At 41.9% G+C, this 15,135-nt stretch overlaps 1 protein-coding gene across 1 annotated transcript in view; it reads left to right on the top strand.

Moving 5' to 3' along the window:
* LOC129165500 (zinc finger protein 883-like) overlaps positions 1 to 15,135 on the top strand; it is a 149,659-nt gene that overhangs the window by 35,086 nt on the left and 99,438 nt on the right. The gene's annotated exons all lie outside the window — the stretch shown is intronic.

Here is a 15,135-nt window from a genome sequence, read left to right on the forward strand (position 1 = left end):
TTCAAACAACAACACATTTATTTGAAGTGCTTTTATAAATTAGTTTCTGAGATACACTCATTTAAATAAACTATTTGTAGCTAATTTTTTAGGAGTATAAAGTGTTCCTAATCTCTCACTAATAATAATAACAATAATAAAGATTATTGCATTAATATATATGTGAGGAAACAGAAACTGAAAATCACCCAGCGCTGTAATGGCGTCAACTGCTTCGAGGAGGGAGGATGCACCATTTGGTAGGTCCATGATATGTCTAAATGTTTGTAATGGTGTGTGTGTTGGGAGTTTGTAGTAGGTATGTGATGTGTGTAGGATGTGTTTGTCTAAATGTATTATTGCAAAAAAGCACATCGCTCTGGGACATGTTTAGCGTGTGAGATATTAGTGTAAATCCTCCGGTTTAATATGCAAAAAATAAATAAATGATATAATTTCAATTCTACAAGCATTTGAACTCAGATATGCAAATGGGAGCGCCGGCGCTCCCGCCGGTCTCAAAGGGCTAAGATATTCAGTGGTACTGGAACTGCTTAAACATTTAATTTCTACTACTAAATTGGAATGGTGACATATCTATTATGTACAGGTTAGCAATAATATGTTTTAAATAATTTTTGAAAATAGACATGGTTGCGAATTAAACGCTACAGTGGCTTGCCATGTTCCTGCACACTGCATGGAGCAGACTTGAAGCAGCAACCCGACTTCGGCGATTCTGCTGCATAGCACTGCCGACAGCTAAGAATGAACAGCGCTTGTGTGTGTGTGTGTGTATATATATATGTGTGTATATGTGTGCATATATATATGTGTGTGTGTATATATATATATATATATATATATATATATACATACAGGGGTGGACATTAACTTCAAAACCAACCGGCCAGCCGGGCCGGATTATTTACCGGCTCCGCCAAGAATCTACCGGCCCCGCTGGTCAGCTGCCAAAACGAGTCAAAATAACAACTGAACCGTTTTAAATGTAATAAACCTTTATTTTGTACACATTCACAAACATAATAACATATTCAAGTTTGAATTTGTTTATTCCCTCAACAACTCGATTTTGTCGTCGCATACTTCCGGCATACAACGCAGTACATCACCAACTCCGCTTTGCTGTACTCGAGCCATTGGCCGTGTTCGAGATGAGCCAGTTCTGCGCAGATTAGACCAGCAGTGATCGGCGAGCAGTGCATGCCGGTTTTGTGTCCGACTTGACGCCGACTTGCTCTGACGTCATGCATACGTAGGCAACGATAACCTCGTGAGATCAAGGCGGCCGCAGATTTTGGAGCAAGGCGCTGCAGTTGCTCTCCCTCGGCTGCAAAACCTAGAGGATGACAGGAAACGCCTGGCTCTCACCTGATCTATGATCTGATTGGTTCATATTTTGATCCAAACATCCGGTGGTAGAACATGAAATGTTAGTTGTTCACATGTATTCTGTAAATCATGTTATGTTGATGATGACAGCAATATAGGCCATAAAGAGAAATGTGATTTGTTTTCTTTTGTCACGTTTCCTATGAGCACACTGAAGCTACAGCTGATAACCTTTACTTATTATTACAGTCATGTTTTCATATAGAATATACACAAACATGTGAGGATGTGTTTCAGCTGCTAACAGGCACCTGAATTAAAATTGAAAATTGAACAAGTGTGAACGCTAACGCGATATCTTCAGCCATCGTCACCCCCCGAGCTACACATGCAGGGAAATCTGTCAGACTTAAACGCCGGCTTTCAGCCACTCCCACCCCGCAGGGACTTAAACCCACACTGCCATCAGCTTCTGAAGGCTGCTGAGCCCCGCTGCGGGCCAGGTCCGACCCGGCTTTTAGCCACTCCCCCTGCTGCTTCCGTCTGCTCTCGTCTGTTTTCCAGGCGAGCCGCTGCTCAACTCGAACACGGCCATTCTCTGCGCCTCCCGTCTTCTTTAAACCGCCAAGAATCATTCCACCTACGCACACGCTTCTTTGCTTCATACCGTTTCGAACTGTCTCGCTTCTCACAAGTTTTAAAGCGTTTTGCCAGAGATTTCATCAAGAAATCCCATCCCTGTGGCGGCGGCATCTCCCTGCGTGCTTGTGTGTTTCTAGCGTGGTTCCACTTCGTCTTTAATAGTGAACTTATAGTTCATGGGACTATAACTAGAATCGTGCAGTACGTGCACGACTCGTACAAGTGTAGTACGTGGCTAGAGGCGCGCAGGTTCACGCGCTGGAAATGAAAATGGCGGCTTCCTACAGGGCGCGGCCATGGTGTAGGTGAAAGCCGGTGTATAAATGACAAATAAGGCTTGGGTGCCACCCGGGCGGTGATTCGTCAAGTATTTACCACCCGACGAGAAAATTTAGCGCCATTGGCGCTCGGGCGCTTTAAGGTCCACCCCTGATTATATATATATATATATATATATATATATATATATATATATATATAAATTAGTGGTGGGCATAGATTAATTTTTTTAATCTAGATTAATCTCACTGTAATCTTGGAATTAATCTAGATTAATCTAGATTAAAATGGCTCATTCAAATTCTGCCAAAGGCATATGTGTGTGCTACTTAGATAATGAATTAAAGCAAGTCTTTGAGAATGGAGGCGTATTTCTTGTTTCGATAATGCATCACAGACTGATAAAGCAGTTTTACTACGATAACTGATGATGAAAATAAATAATGATCAATAAGTATTTGTGTTTAATAGCTGTTTATTCAGTTCAACAAATTCTGCACTGTAGTTATACAGAATATGTCATGATTAACTATTTACAGTCAGTAGCATTTGGTCAATCAGTCCAAGCTCTATTTCTCCTTCTTCCACCAGTCACTCAAGCAGACCAGCTTGTTCACATTGTCTGGTGACAAACTAGATCTTCTGTTCTGCACAATATGGCCTGCTAAAGAAAAAAGTATATAGATATATATATATATATATATATACACACACACACACAGTGTTGGGAGTAACGCGGTACAAAAGTAATTAACTACTGAAATGCATTGCTTTTTGCTGTAATGTGGTAATGTAAGGCATTACAGGGAAAGAAAATGGTAATATTTACTCGGTACAATTGTCAGTAACGCGGTAATTACAACGCATTTTTAAACCCAGAATCAAGATGCGGGTTTCCCAAAAATTCAAATTGCGGAAGCCTGAAAAAAGATCCAATATCCACATATATGACGTCATTTATGGACTCAGCTTTGCGGGCATTCTATGAGCAGAGAGGACGCAGCGGCAATGGCTCAAATACTCCAGCTGCGTCCTGCACGTGACGCGGCCGCTGTTATATTCACAAAATTGCTCCACCAAAACAAAGTCATTCGTTTGCGATCGTTTATATCCGCCCATATTCTCTGGTACTTCATGTAATTTTCAGCTGAGTTCATAATCTGTGCGCCGGTGATTTCAACTCATTGCTGCTGGAGCGAAGCGTAAAGCTTTTTTATTAATTTATTTATTTTGCGTTCGGTAGATCCCTTTGGCTGATTAGTTAGAAAGTAGGAAATCTAGGAAACTGTTTTTCTGGAAGACGGAGAAAACATGCAGCATGCCGGAAGGTTAGTGAGAGAAAGGACAGGAAGTTATTCAAAATCAAGAAAACTAAACAAAGTGCTTGAAAAGAAAAAAGTAGGTAGATTTGAACATTGGCCGTGTTCAGACAAGACAAAACTTTACACAAAAGGACAAACCTCACAGCAGATGACATAGCACAACTGATAGGACTGGTAGCTAACTCCACTTACTTCACATACGATAACACAATATACAAACAACTGGAAGGCTTCGCCATGGGTAACCCGTTATCAGCCACCCTGTGCGAGTTTTTCATGGAAGACCTGGAACAAAAAGCCATAGCCACCGCCCCCCCAAACTGCAAAATAAAACAATGGAAACGCTACGTGGATGACATACTAGAAATCATACCAAAAGGTCAAACAGAAACACTAACACAACACTTAAACAATATTGACGACACGGGCAACATAAAATTCACTTATGAGTTAGAAACAGAAGGCAGCATAGCATTTATGGACATGAAAATCACCAGACAGACCGACGGGACCCTAAACATAAACACATACAGGAAACCAACACACACAGACCAATATCTATTATGGACATCAGAACACCCCACCATACACAAAATGTCAGTAATCAGAACATTATATCACCGAGCAAACATAATAACAGAAGAGAGAGACCGTAAACAAGAGGACAAACACATACAACACGCTTTAAAGACCTGCGCATACCCGACATGGGCAATAAACAAAGGAAAACAACAAACAAAAACAGAAAGCAAAGAACAACCCAAAAAAAGAACCAGAAACCCAGAAAGACAAGAACCAAAACCAGTGATAACCCTACCATACATCAGAGGCATAACGGAAAAAATGAGAGGGTGCTCGCTGCAGAACTACAAAGGCGGAGCTGCACCATAAGGTGGAGCTGCACCAGAGTCAACCCCGCCCATTCCCGCAAACTCAGCCTAGCCCACTGACTTCCGTTTTTGTTTTCAACTTTATCGCAAACTGACCTGACCCACATGAATTACGGCTGTTACTAGTTTACAGTCGTTAATGCTATGTTCTGTGCTCCAATTAAACAAGATAAATATAACTTGCTACATGACAAAGTCTGAATATATCCCGAAATAAAAAGGTTTCTCGTAGCGAATATCTGCCCACAGCCGCTTTAACAAAAGTCCTGTACAACAGCACGTACCCTCTCCCTGTGGGTTCTGGTAGTCCAGTGGCAAGATCGTCTGACTTACGTTTTGCTTTCCCCTCAGCTGATGCTAGTTCGATTCTCGGTGGGGTCGGCAACAATCTATTCAGCCAGCTGAAACATTTAATTTGTTCATATTTTAGTTGTAATGTTCATTTTAAGCAAAATATTTATGTCTCTACAAGTTCTTTGAATTTGGTCGTTCCTAAACAGCATTTTAGTTGAAACTCTGCTCACAGATGGACTCACACTGGCTAAATAAACAAATGAATAAATAAAAAAAACACATTAGTCATTATATGTTAAACGGCATACCAATAAATCGTTGTAAACATAGTACTGGCAAGTGTAGCTAGAAATGAGGAAAAGAGATTATAGAATATTTCCACTGCTGGGAGGCGAACCTGCGCAAAACTTCATGTCAACCTGACACCATCACCACTACACCACCACATCTGATAAAAACTAAGTGGCGTTACATTTTATTATGTTATTTGGTGTGTCTTTGTAGATGGGATGTATGATTTTTCTGGCGGTGTCTCAGTAGAAGTCATTTCAGAAATAATTTGTCAGAAAATTCACAGAATATCCAGATTTGAGAACCAAGACCAGACCCGCTTCGGGGGAGGAGACCAAATTGAAGCTGAGATGGGAGGAAAATGCATGAATGAGGCCAAAAATGGCTTTGGCGTGTTTCTTATGAGGAAATGACAATATAACATGATTAAAAGTTCCAAAAGTTAGATTTTTAATTATATGGAACCTTTACAAAAACTTTTCAATTCACTTCTCAACTCCCTCCTCAATCTTGCATTTTTTAGCTATAACACCCTCTTTGGTTCCAGAATGCTATAAAGTCTGACAACTGGAAGGAATTGGACTGACTCCGATAGAATGGGCGGGGCTGATTCTGGAATGGGCGGGGCTGACTCTGGTGCAGCTCCACCTTCTGGTGCAGCTCCGCCTTTGTGGTTCTGCAGCGAGCACCACTTGGAAAAAATAAGAGCAACAATGAAAAAACACAACATAAACACACCAACAAAGCCATACACAACAGTTAGAAACAGACTAGTACACCCAAAAGACAAAATATCAGCTGGACAAAAATGTGGAGTAATCTACGAAATCCCATGCAAAATATGCAATAAAACATACATAGGAGAAACCGGACGCCAACTCAATACACGAACAATAGAACACAGAAAGGAGTGCGAGAAAGAGGCAAATCGTAAACACACAAGAGCAGCAAAAGAAGAAGCAGAAAGTACAATAAAAAAGTCAGCCGTAACAGATCATTGCTTAAGAGAAAACCATATAATGGACTGGGACAACACACGGATCATAACCACCGAACAACAAAAATACAAAAGATGGATCAAGGAAGCAATCGAAATAAGGAGACGTGGATATGGGACCATGAACAGGGACGACGGAGTTTACACGCTGGACCACGCATGGGACTGCATCGTCGGAGAGGGGAGAGCGGGCAGTAGAGGGCGACAACGTCCTCTGCTGCCCGCAGATAAACGGAGAAGGAAGTGACGCGCCACCATCAGCTTCAGCCTGAAGAAGCCGGCAGCCGTCGGCGAAACTGTAGCTACAAACAGGTAAACAAAACTGTTTCTGTGTTTGAAAAAGAACGAAAGCATGGAAGTAGGTAGATTTATCCCCAATACACGTTTTTACCAGTGAAAAGCAATAATATACATAAGCATTTAATATTTATACTAGTGATAGAATCAGATCACCCCAGAAGTCAGTCCCACATGCAGGGCCGTATCAAGGCATTTGGGGACCAAGGCAAATAGGCTTGGAGCCCCCACCACCTTACTCCCTCAGTTAATCTAAGATGGCAGCTTGCTGAGAGTACAGATTGTTGTTGCTTTTATTTAATAAACAATCATTTTAAAGCACTTTTATTATATCTGACTGTTTTTAACAGCAATCCTAGCTCAGACACCACATCACCTTCCACATATATGTCATGAGCTCACTGAGCGTCAGATTACCAGATTCATATTGAAGTTGTTTTGGTGAAAGTAACTTCAAGTAATGCAAAAGTAGTGTAATGCCTTACATTTTAAAATCAGTAATATTGTAATGTAATTAATTACTTTAAAATGAGGGTAACAAGTAATAAATAATGCATTACAGTTTTGAAGTAACTTGCCCAACACTGCACACACACACATACATACATACATACATACATACATACACACACACACACACAAACTATCTGGCCTGGGGAGGGGGTTAAATTTCTGGGGTGCCCTTCCAATGCCCCCCTTTAGTTTGCATGTAGGATCGCCTCTGGTGAATAGGAGCGAGAGCTGGAAATGATGCCACAGCTCACCTGTATGAGCAGAAGCCAACTGTTGCTGTTGTTGTCTCTGAAAACGGCAAGGGGGGTTATCCTAACTCAACTTTTCTAAACAAATATAAAAATTTATGAGTAAAACATTTATTGTTACAGGTGAATTTGAGTCGAAGCCACATGAACAACGACCTGTAGAAACAATTTATCACTTTATCACAATAAACAGCTGCTATAAGAGCTAAACTTAGTTGGAAATCGCACCTGTCTGACAAAGTTTTGTCTCGGTTTTCTCACATCCGAGCGCTGCTTCGGCCGCGGACGGTGAAGTGTGGCCCGGGGAAAGCCCGGCTGGAAATGTCGGAGGTAAACAAAACAAAATAAATAGAATGAAAGTCGGATTTATGGATTAAACTCTGGTGAAAGTACGTAAATTATTTACTTGTCCCGCGCGATGAGAAGGGAGAAGCGCTGCTGGTGGCGAAGGTGCGACCGTTCGGCTGCATGGGGAAACATTAAACTCCGCGAGCCTGGCGTCCGTCCATACGTACGATGATCCGCGCCGAGTATACATCCGCGCCAACCAGGTATCCATCCGCGCAATGTGAAAGTCATCATAGCTTACTTAGTATAGACCCAGATCCCAACCCAACTTTGAGAATAGGTTAACGGCGTCAATTTTTTTATCGCACAATAAGAGTGGCTTTGCCGCAGCGCCTTAACGCCGATAACGGCCCACCCCAGACCAGAGTCAGGTTTATAATAGTTAAGAAATTTATTTCTACACAATTTAAACAAGTCTAACTGTAAACACTCTGTGTACTGATGAAACTAGGTGGAGTTAATCAGTTTCCCTCCGGGATTAATAAAGTATTTTTGAATTGAATTGAATTGAGTTGAATGAGATGTGAGACGAATGGTGTTTGTGTGGAATGTTGTTTTCAGAGCTCTCGTATCCGGAGAAGCAATTAGTTCTGAGTGGGAGCGAATGTTTCGCTCTAAACTACGGATGGTGATTTATAAAACACATTAAACGCCATCTGTCGGTCTACGTACCCACAGGGGAAGCCTCCGTTTCGATCCAGAATGTCGAGGTCCGTGGACCTTCCTTGGTACCGAAGCCGGTAGAGACAGCAGCAGTAACGACCAGACTAGTCTTGGAATGCTTCCAGGTCACGACAGGTTATTATTGGCGTCAGCGACACCCTGAAGGGGTTGTGAGGTTCAGCTTTTATTCTGAAGGAACCGCTGCGGTCAGGTGTAACGTGCAACAGATTTTATCCAGCTTGTCAAGGTTCTTCTGGTTGTAAAGGTTCCGGATGGCCTGTCCGAAACTTCTCTAGAACGCTTTGAACTGAAGTAAAGGTGACGTGGGAATAGTTTTTATAACTGTCATATTTTGGTTTACTGGCAAATCAGAATTTGACATGCAAAAGAGGGCTTATACAGACACCACAGATAGGGATGGGTACCTTTGACATTTGAATCGATCCGGTACTAATTCCCGGTACCTACGAATCGATACCGGTACTTAACGGTACCAATTTTTGATACTTTTGAGTGTTTAATATTTTAATTCTCTTTTATAATTAGATATATATTTTTCTCAATTTATAACCATATTTGATAAATATCACGATAAATAACATACAACTGTTTGTATTTTAACATCGTCCTTGTAGTTTTATAAGCTGATAAAACCACGCCTTACATCAGAAACGTAGGTTCTGATTCTATCAGACAAAAGGAAATGTGTAATGTGACTTAACATAACTCTGTGTCAACGTGTCTAGGGCAGCTGTCCAAAATTATAATTAAGTACTACTATTACATCCCCGGCTCTCTAGGAGAGATGAGGAGGGGAGTAATAAAATTAGTGTGTGGGATAAATAATAACAGAGTGCTGTGTCGCTAAAAAACAAGGGATTTATTACAAAATGAATGGAATATTTACAAAGAATTCAAAAAACAATGCTATATACAAAACAAAAGGAGCTATATTTAAAAAGGGAGAAACTGAAAACGCCACCCCAGAAAGGGGTGGGAAGAAAACCGAGAATAATAAATATATATATTCAAAAAGGGAGATCCGAGGTCAGGGTCTAAAGCCGGTCCGAAGTCTATACGCCAAATGGTCTAATCCTAAATCTAAATCCGAAATCCTATCGAGAGCAAACCGAAGACTAGCGAGTGAACCGAGTTGTACCAAAAGCAAACCAAGGAGAAGAGAATAGTATAAACTGTTCCCAGTCTACACTTTCCTTGACCTTCTCTTCGAACTGGTGGCTGGGAGCAGCTTTTAACTGCTGCCAAGTGATCATCAATGATTTGGAACAGCTGGGCACCGGGAGACGGGCGAGACAAAGGCCACTGAGGCCATCTTGTGACCGAAAAGGGACACGGCACGTAACAACTACTGATCACAGGATTATAATATCAAGTAATACATTGTCATTTCACAAAATGACTGAACATCTGATTCACATTATAATTTGCAATAACTAACGTTGTTTGATTATGTATTTATCAAAAGAGTTATCCGTCTAGTCTTGAGCTGTAAGGAGGTGAAGCAGTTTAGATGAGCAGAGGGCATGAAAGGCCTTGGGCCAATATCTCATGTAGATTAGGCCTCCCGACAGAGACATCACATCTCCGCTCAAGCAGACGCAGCAGAGCATGACCTTTTAGGCCAAAAACAGGACATTTCATGACGCTACAATGTATGTATATATACAGGTGCTGGCCAGTAAATTAGAATATCATCAAAAGGTTGAAAATATTTCAGTAATTCCATTCAAAACGTGAAACTTGTACATTATATTCATGCAATGCACACAGACCAATGTATTTCCGATGTTTATTACGTTTAATTTTGATATTTATAGGTGACAACCAATGAAAACATCAAATCTGGTATCTCAGAAAATTAGAATATTCTAAAGGCCAATGAAAAAATGTTTGTTTCTCTAATGTTGGCCAACTGAAAAGAATGAACATGAAAAGAATGTGCATGTATAGCACTCAATACTTAGTCGGGGCTCCTTTTGCCTCAATAACTGCAGTAATGCGGCGTGGCATGGACTCGATCAGTCTGTGGCACTGCTCAGGTGTTATGAGACCCCAGGTTGCTCTGATAGTCGTCTTCAGCTCCTCTGCATTGTTGGGTCTAGCGTATTGCATCCTCCGCTTCACAATACCCCATAGATTTTCTATGGGGTTAAGGTCAGGCGAGTTTGCTGGCCAATCAAGGACAGGGATACCATGGTCCTTGAACCAGGTGCTGGTGGTTTTGGCACTGTGTGCAGGTGCCAAGTCCTGTTGAAAGGTGAAGTCTGCATCCCCATAAAGTTGGTCAGCAGCAGGAAGCATGAAGTGCTCTAAAACTTCCTGGTAGACGGCTGCATTGACCCTGGACCTCAGGAAACAGAGTGGGCCAACACCGGCAGATGACATGGCACCCCACACCATCACTGATGGTGGAAACTTTACACTGGACCTCATGCAACGTGGATTCTGTGCTTCTCCGCTCTTCCTCCAGACTCTGGGTCCTTGATTTCCAAAGGAAATGCAGAACTTGCTTTCATCAGAAAACATAACTTTGGACCACTCAGCATCAGTCCAGTCCTTTTTGTCCTTGGCCCAGGCGAGATGCTTCTTGCGCTGTTTCTTGTTCAAGAGTGGCTTGACACACGGAATGCGACACCTGAATCCCATGTCTTTCATGAGTCTCCTCGTGGTGGTTCTTGAAGCGCTGACTCCAGCTGCAGTCCACTCTTTGTGGATCTCCCCCACATTTTTGAATGGGTTTGTCGTCACAATTCTCTGCAGGGTGCGGTTATCCCTAGAGCTTGTACACTTTTTTCTACCACATTTTTTCCGTCCCTTCGCCTGTCTGTTAATGTGCTTGGACACAGAGCTCTGCGAACAGCCAGCTTCTTTAGCAATCACCTTTTGTGTCTTGCCCTCCTTGTGCAAGGTGTCAATGATTGTCTTTTGGACAGCTGTTAAGTCAGAAGTCTTCCCCATGATTGTGGTGCCTTCAAAACAAGACTGAGGGACCTTTTAAAGGCCTTTGCAGGTGTTTTGAGTAAATCAGCTGATTTGAGTGGCAGCAGGTGTCTTCTATATTCAGCCTTTTCAGAATATTCTAATTTTTTGAGATACCAAATTTGGAGTTTTCATTAGTTGTCACTTATGAATATCAAATTTAAATGTAATGAACATTGGAAATACATTGGTCTGTGTGCATTGCATGAATATAATGTACAAGTTTCACGTTTTGAATGGAATTACTGAAATATTTTCAACCTTTTGATGATATTCTAATTTACTGGCCAGCACCTGTATATATGTATGTATGTATATATATATGTATGTATTAGGGCTGCAACAACGAATCGATAAATTTGATGAAAATCGATTACTAAAAGCGTTGGCAGCGAATTGCGTCATCGATTCGTTGTGTCGCACAACTCTTCCAAAAGCGCCCCCTTCCCGCCCGCCGTTGCGCGCAGACCAGAGCAAGTCAGATCAGCGCGAGGGAGAGCCGGCAGGTGTTTGGAAGAGGAACATGGCAGAAGCAGCGAGAGTCAAAAAAGTAAAAACTTTTAAAGTTTGGGAGCATTTTCAGTTAAATCAGGAAAAGACATTCGTTACCTGCAACGTTTAGGTCAGACTTAGCATGGCACGGGAGTACTACGGTGATGATGCAGCATCTTAAACGCAAGCATGTCGGAATCATCAGCGAGGAAGGAGAGAACTCTGTGTCCGGGTAAGTTAAAAACTTTTCAAAAGTGATTCATCCAAGTCCCGGATTATTACACAGGCTAGACATGCCCTAAGCTTGTAAAAAGAAAAAGAGTCTAAAGTCGTGAGCGCGACGCTTATTAGATGAGCCGGCCGGGGGGGGGGGTCTTGCGCTGCTGCGAACCGGTTCCGCCCAAGGCCGGATTAACCATATGGGCAACTGGGCAATTGCCCAGGGCCCACAAACTCTAAAGGGCCCAGGGCACGAGCAAAATACTGTATCTATAATTTCCCGCTTTATGAGGACTATGGTGACCATACGTTCCGTTTTCCCTGGACATGTCCACTTTTCACTCTCTGTCCGGCGCGTCCGGACTGCGGGTTCTTGTATTGATGAAAATGTCCGGCTTTTCATCCAGGAGCAGGGATCGAATTATGGGGGAGCTGTATATCCTACACATCCAGGGGAGCCAGAAAAAAGTTTTCTACCTATATTATATCATTTTTGGACTCTTTTGAGCAGAGAGCGGCACAGTGCATTGTTGCGCAGTGATCCAGGCAGCTGCTTCCAGCGCACGGTCCATTCTCAAAGTGGCGCAACCAAAAAACTATAATTAGCACACGATCGTTCATGTCTGCACATTTTCTCTATTTTCTGTCTTATTTGTGCCTGAAGCGCTCAGCTACTGCGGAGCTCATCACCTGTGCTGCGGTGATTTCACCTCACGCAGCATCGAAAACGCGCTCTGCGCTTTGCGGTCAGGAGATCCCTTTGATCTGCTCAAAGGTAACTGCTGAGGTGAAAAAGTAAGAATCCAGGCAACAGATTTTCTGGAGAATTAAGAGGAGATGTAGGAAGATGAGAGACAGGACAGGAAAATAGTTAAATAAAAACAAGAAAACAAAACAAAGTGTTGAAAAGTAAAATGTAGGTAGATTTATCTCCACTACACGTTTTTACCAGTAAAAAACAATAAGTTATACACATGTCATATTTATACATCTGATACAATTCAGATCACCTTCAAAACTCAGTCACCCCCCCCCCCCCATAACTGGGCTCCCCAGAAGCCTCTGTGTAATTCATACCCTCTCCAGTAGTGTTAGTTATACAGTGTTTATAAAAGCTCTTCAGACATTACTGACATGTTCTAATATTATCAGATGAAAAACTAAACAATCAGGCATGCTGTCTCATCTGCTTCTTTTCTAAACTTGCAAAAAGTAACAAAACTATTTGAAAGCCACTATTTGTGGATTCTCTGAAAGTTTCCATGGAGTGTGGGACAATTTATTTTTTCATTGATCCTATCGTCTAATCTCACAGCTGAAACAAGCATCCTTAATAATCTGTGCACAGGAATCTTACCAATGCTGTAGTAAAAAAAAAAAAGGTATAATAATTTATTATTAATAAAACCTTGTTGCAGCACTAAAGCAGAAAAATGAGATTTTGCATTAAATATGCAAAATATTTACATATGAATTGTTTTAGAGCCCTTTTATTGGCAGAATCCGATATTAATTTAGTTCTTACAAAAAATGGGTCCCAACATGGTTTGTGTGGCGTTGCCATAGTGTGATGTCATAGGCACAGATCCCCTGTCCTCTTGTTTGGAAATGGAAATATGGTCACCCTACATTAAACAAACTGTCCACCCGGGATTTTGCGCTGCACAGAGACGCTTCGCTGCCTATGACTGAACGTCAGTTGAGAGTCAGTCTCAAGCAGACTGACCAATGAAGAGAGGGCCTCAAGTTAAGACCCTCTCCTCATTGGTCAGTCCACACGAGGTGGGTCAAAGGTTACTCTGGGCGGGTAACGTGTTGTCAGGCATTCAAGTATTGAGTATATTTACTGGATATTACAGTAAAATATTCTGTATGTGACCACATTATGGTGATCCTCGGGTCGTGATGATGGGGTCCTTGAATATTGTTGCCCAGGGTACAACAAAGTGTTAATCTGGCCCTGGTTCCGCCGTCACATTCCCGCAGAAACTGGTTGATCACACCGGGGCCAGACTACTAGCATGTGGTTTTACAACCACAATGTCCTCGGAAGCAAAAACGCTTTTAAAAGGGAAGGAGGAGTCCTAACTGTTGCTGCAGGCGTGTTGTGTGAGAGTGCAGTTATATACTGGTTAATATATTTTTGGGTTCAGTTGCTTTCATGTGGCCTAATGTGTGTCTATTTGGGATCATTGGAATGATCAGCAGCATTTCTTGATGTGACTTTATGGCAGTTGCCCAGGGCATCATCACAAGGAGGATGGCATTCATTTACTTTTGTTTTATTTGGTATTTTTTCAGTCATTTTTGGAAATAGTGATCAATTTTGATTAATTCACAGCCTATGTTTAATTACATTTAAAAATTAGTTGTTTGACATCCCCAGTTATAATAAATGTCTACAGATGAGATCAAACAAAACAGATGAGAATTGCCCTTAAGCTGTTTAACTTGGACCAAGCATTTTAGGTCACAGATAGATGTAGCTTAGGGTCTCTGTCTATATACCTTATAAGACAATTTAGGTGATGGCATGTTGTTTTTCTGCTATTGAACTGTTTTCTAAAATGTTGTGTTAAATAAAGTAAAGGAAGGAGAGAAATAACGTTTCCCTAGCAGTTTTTAAAAATTTCCCCATGCAATCCGATTAATCGGTTAATGGTATAGAGACCCCATCCGATTCATCGATTATCCAAATAATCATTTGTTGCAGCCCTAGTATGTATATATAAGGGTATATATATGTATATATGTGTATATATTAGGGGTTGTATGAATTAGTCGACTTCACGGCTCTGTAGTGACTTTTTATGCCTGTCTTCGACTAGTCGCTGTCACGTGATAATGACTGACAAGATGCAGTCCTCGGAAAAGACAGCAGGTGATGAGCCCCTGCGTCGGAAGGCGGAGGCAACGCGCTGTGCCAGAGCGTCGACACCGGCGGTAAAACGGACATTTAACCAAACTGTGACCTTTTCCCTCTTGCAATTTTACCTTCCCCTCACCACCATCCTAATCTTAACCAGTTTTCGCATGCAAAGCTCTGATCATTGATGTGCTCCAGACATCTGCGTCCTGAGCACCGCCACATCAGGTGTCACCACCTCAAAAACAAATTAAACACGCGATCGTTCATGTCGGCTAATTTCCTTTAATATTTTCTGTCTGTTATTTGTGCCTGATGCATTTCGCTGCTGCGGAGCGAGGCACATCACTTGTTTTGTTCTCCGGTGACGCACCCCCAAAATTCCACTATCTCCGCTCCGTCACGAATCCGCAGCAAAAACGGTCTCGTTGTAGTCGGCCGG

This window comes from Nothobranchius furzeri, chromosome 2 (assembly GCF_043380555.1).
Source record: "Nothobranchius furzeri strain GRZ-AD chromosome 2, NfurGRZ-RIMD1, whole genome shotgun sequence".
NCBI lineage: Eukaryota > Metazoa > Chordata > Actinopteri > Cyprinodontiformes > Nothobranchiidae > Nothobranchius > Nothobranchius furzeri.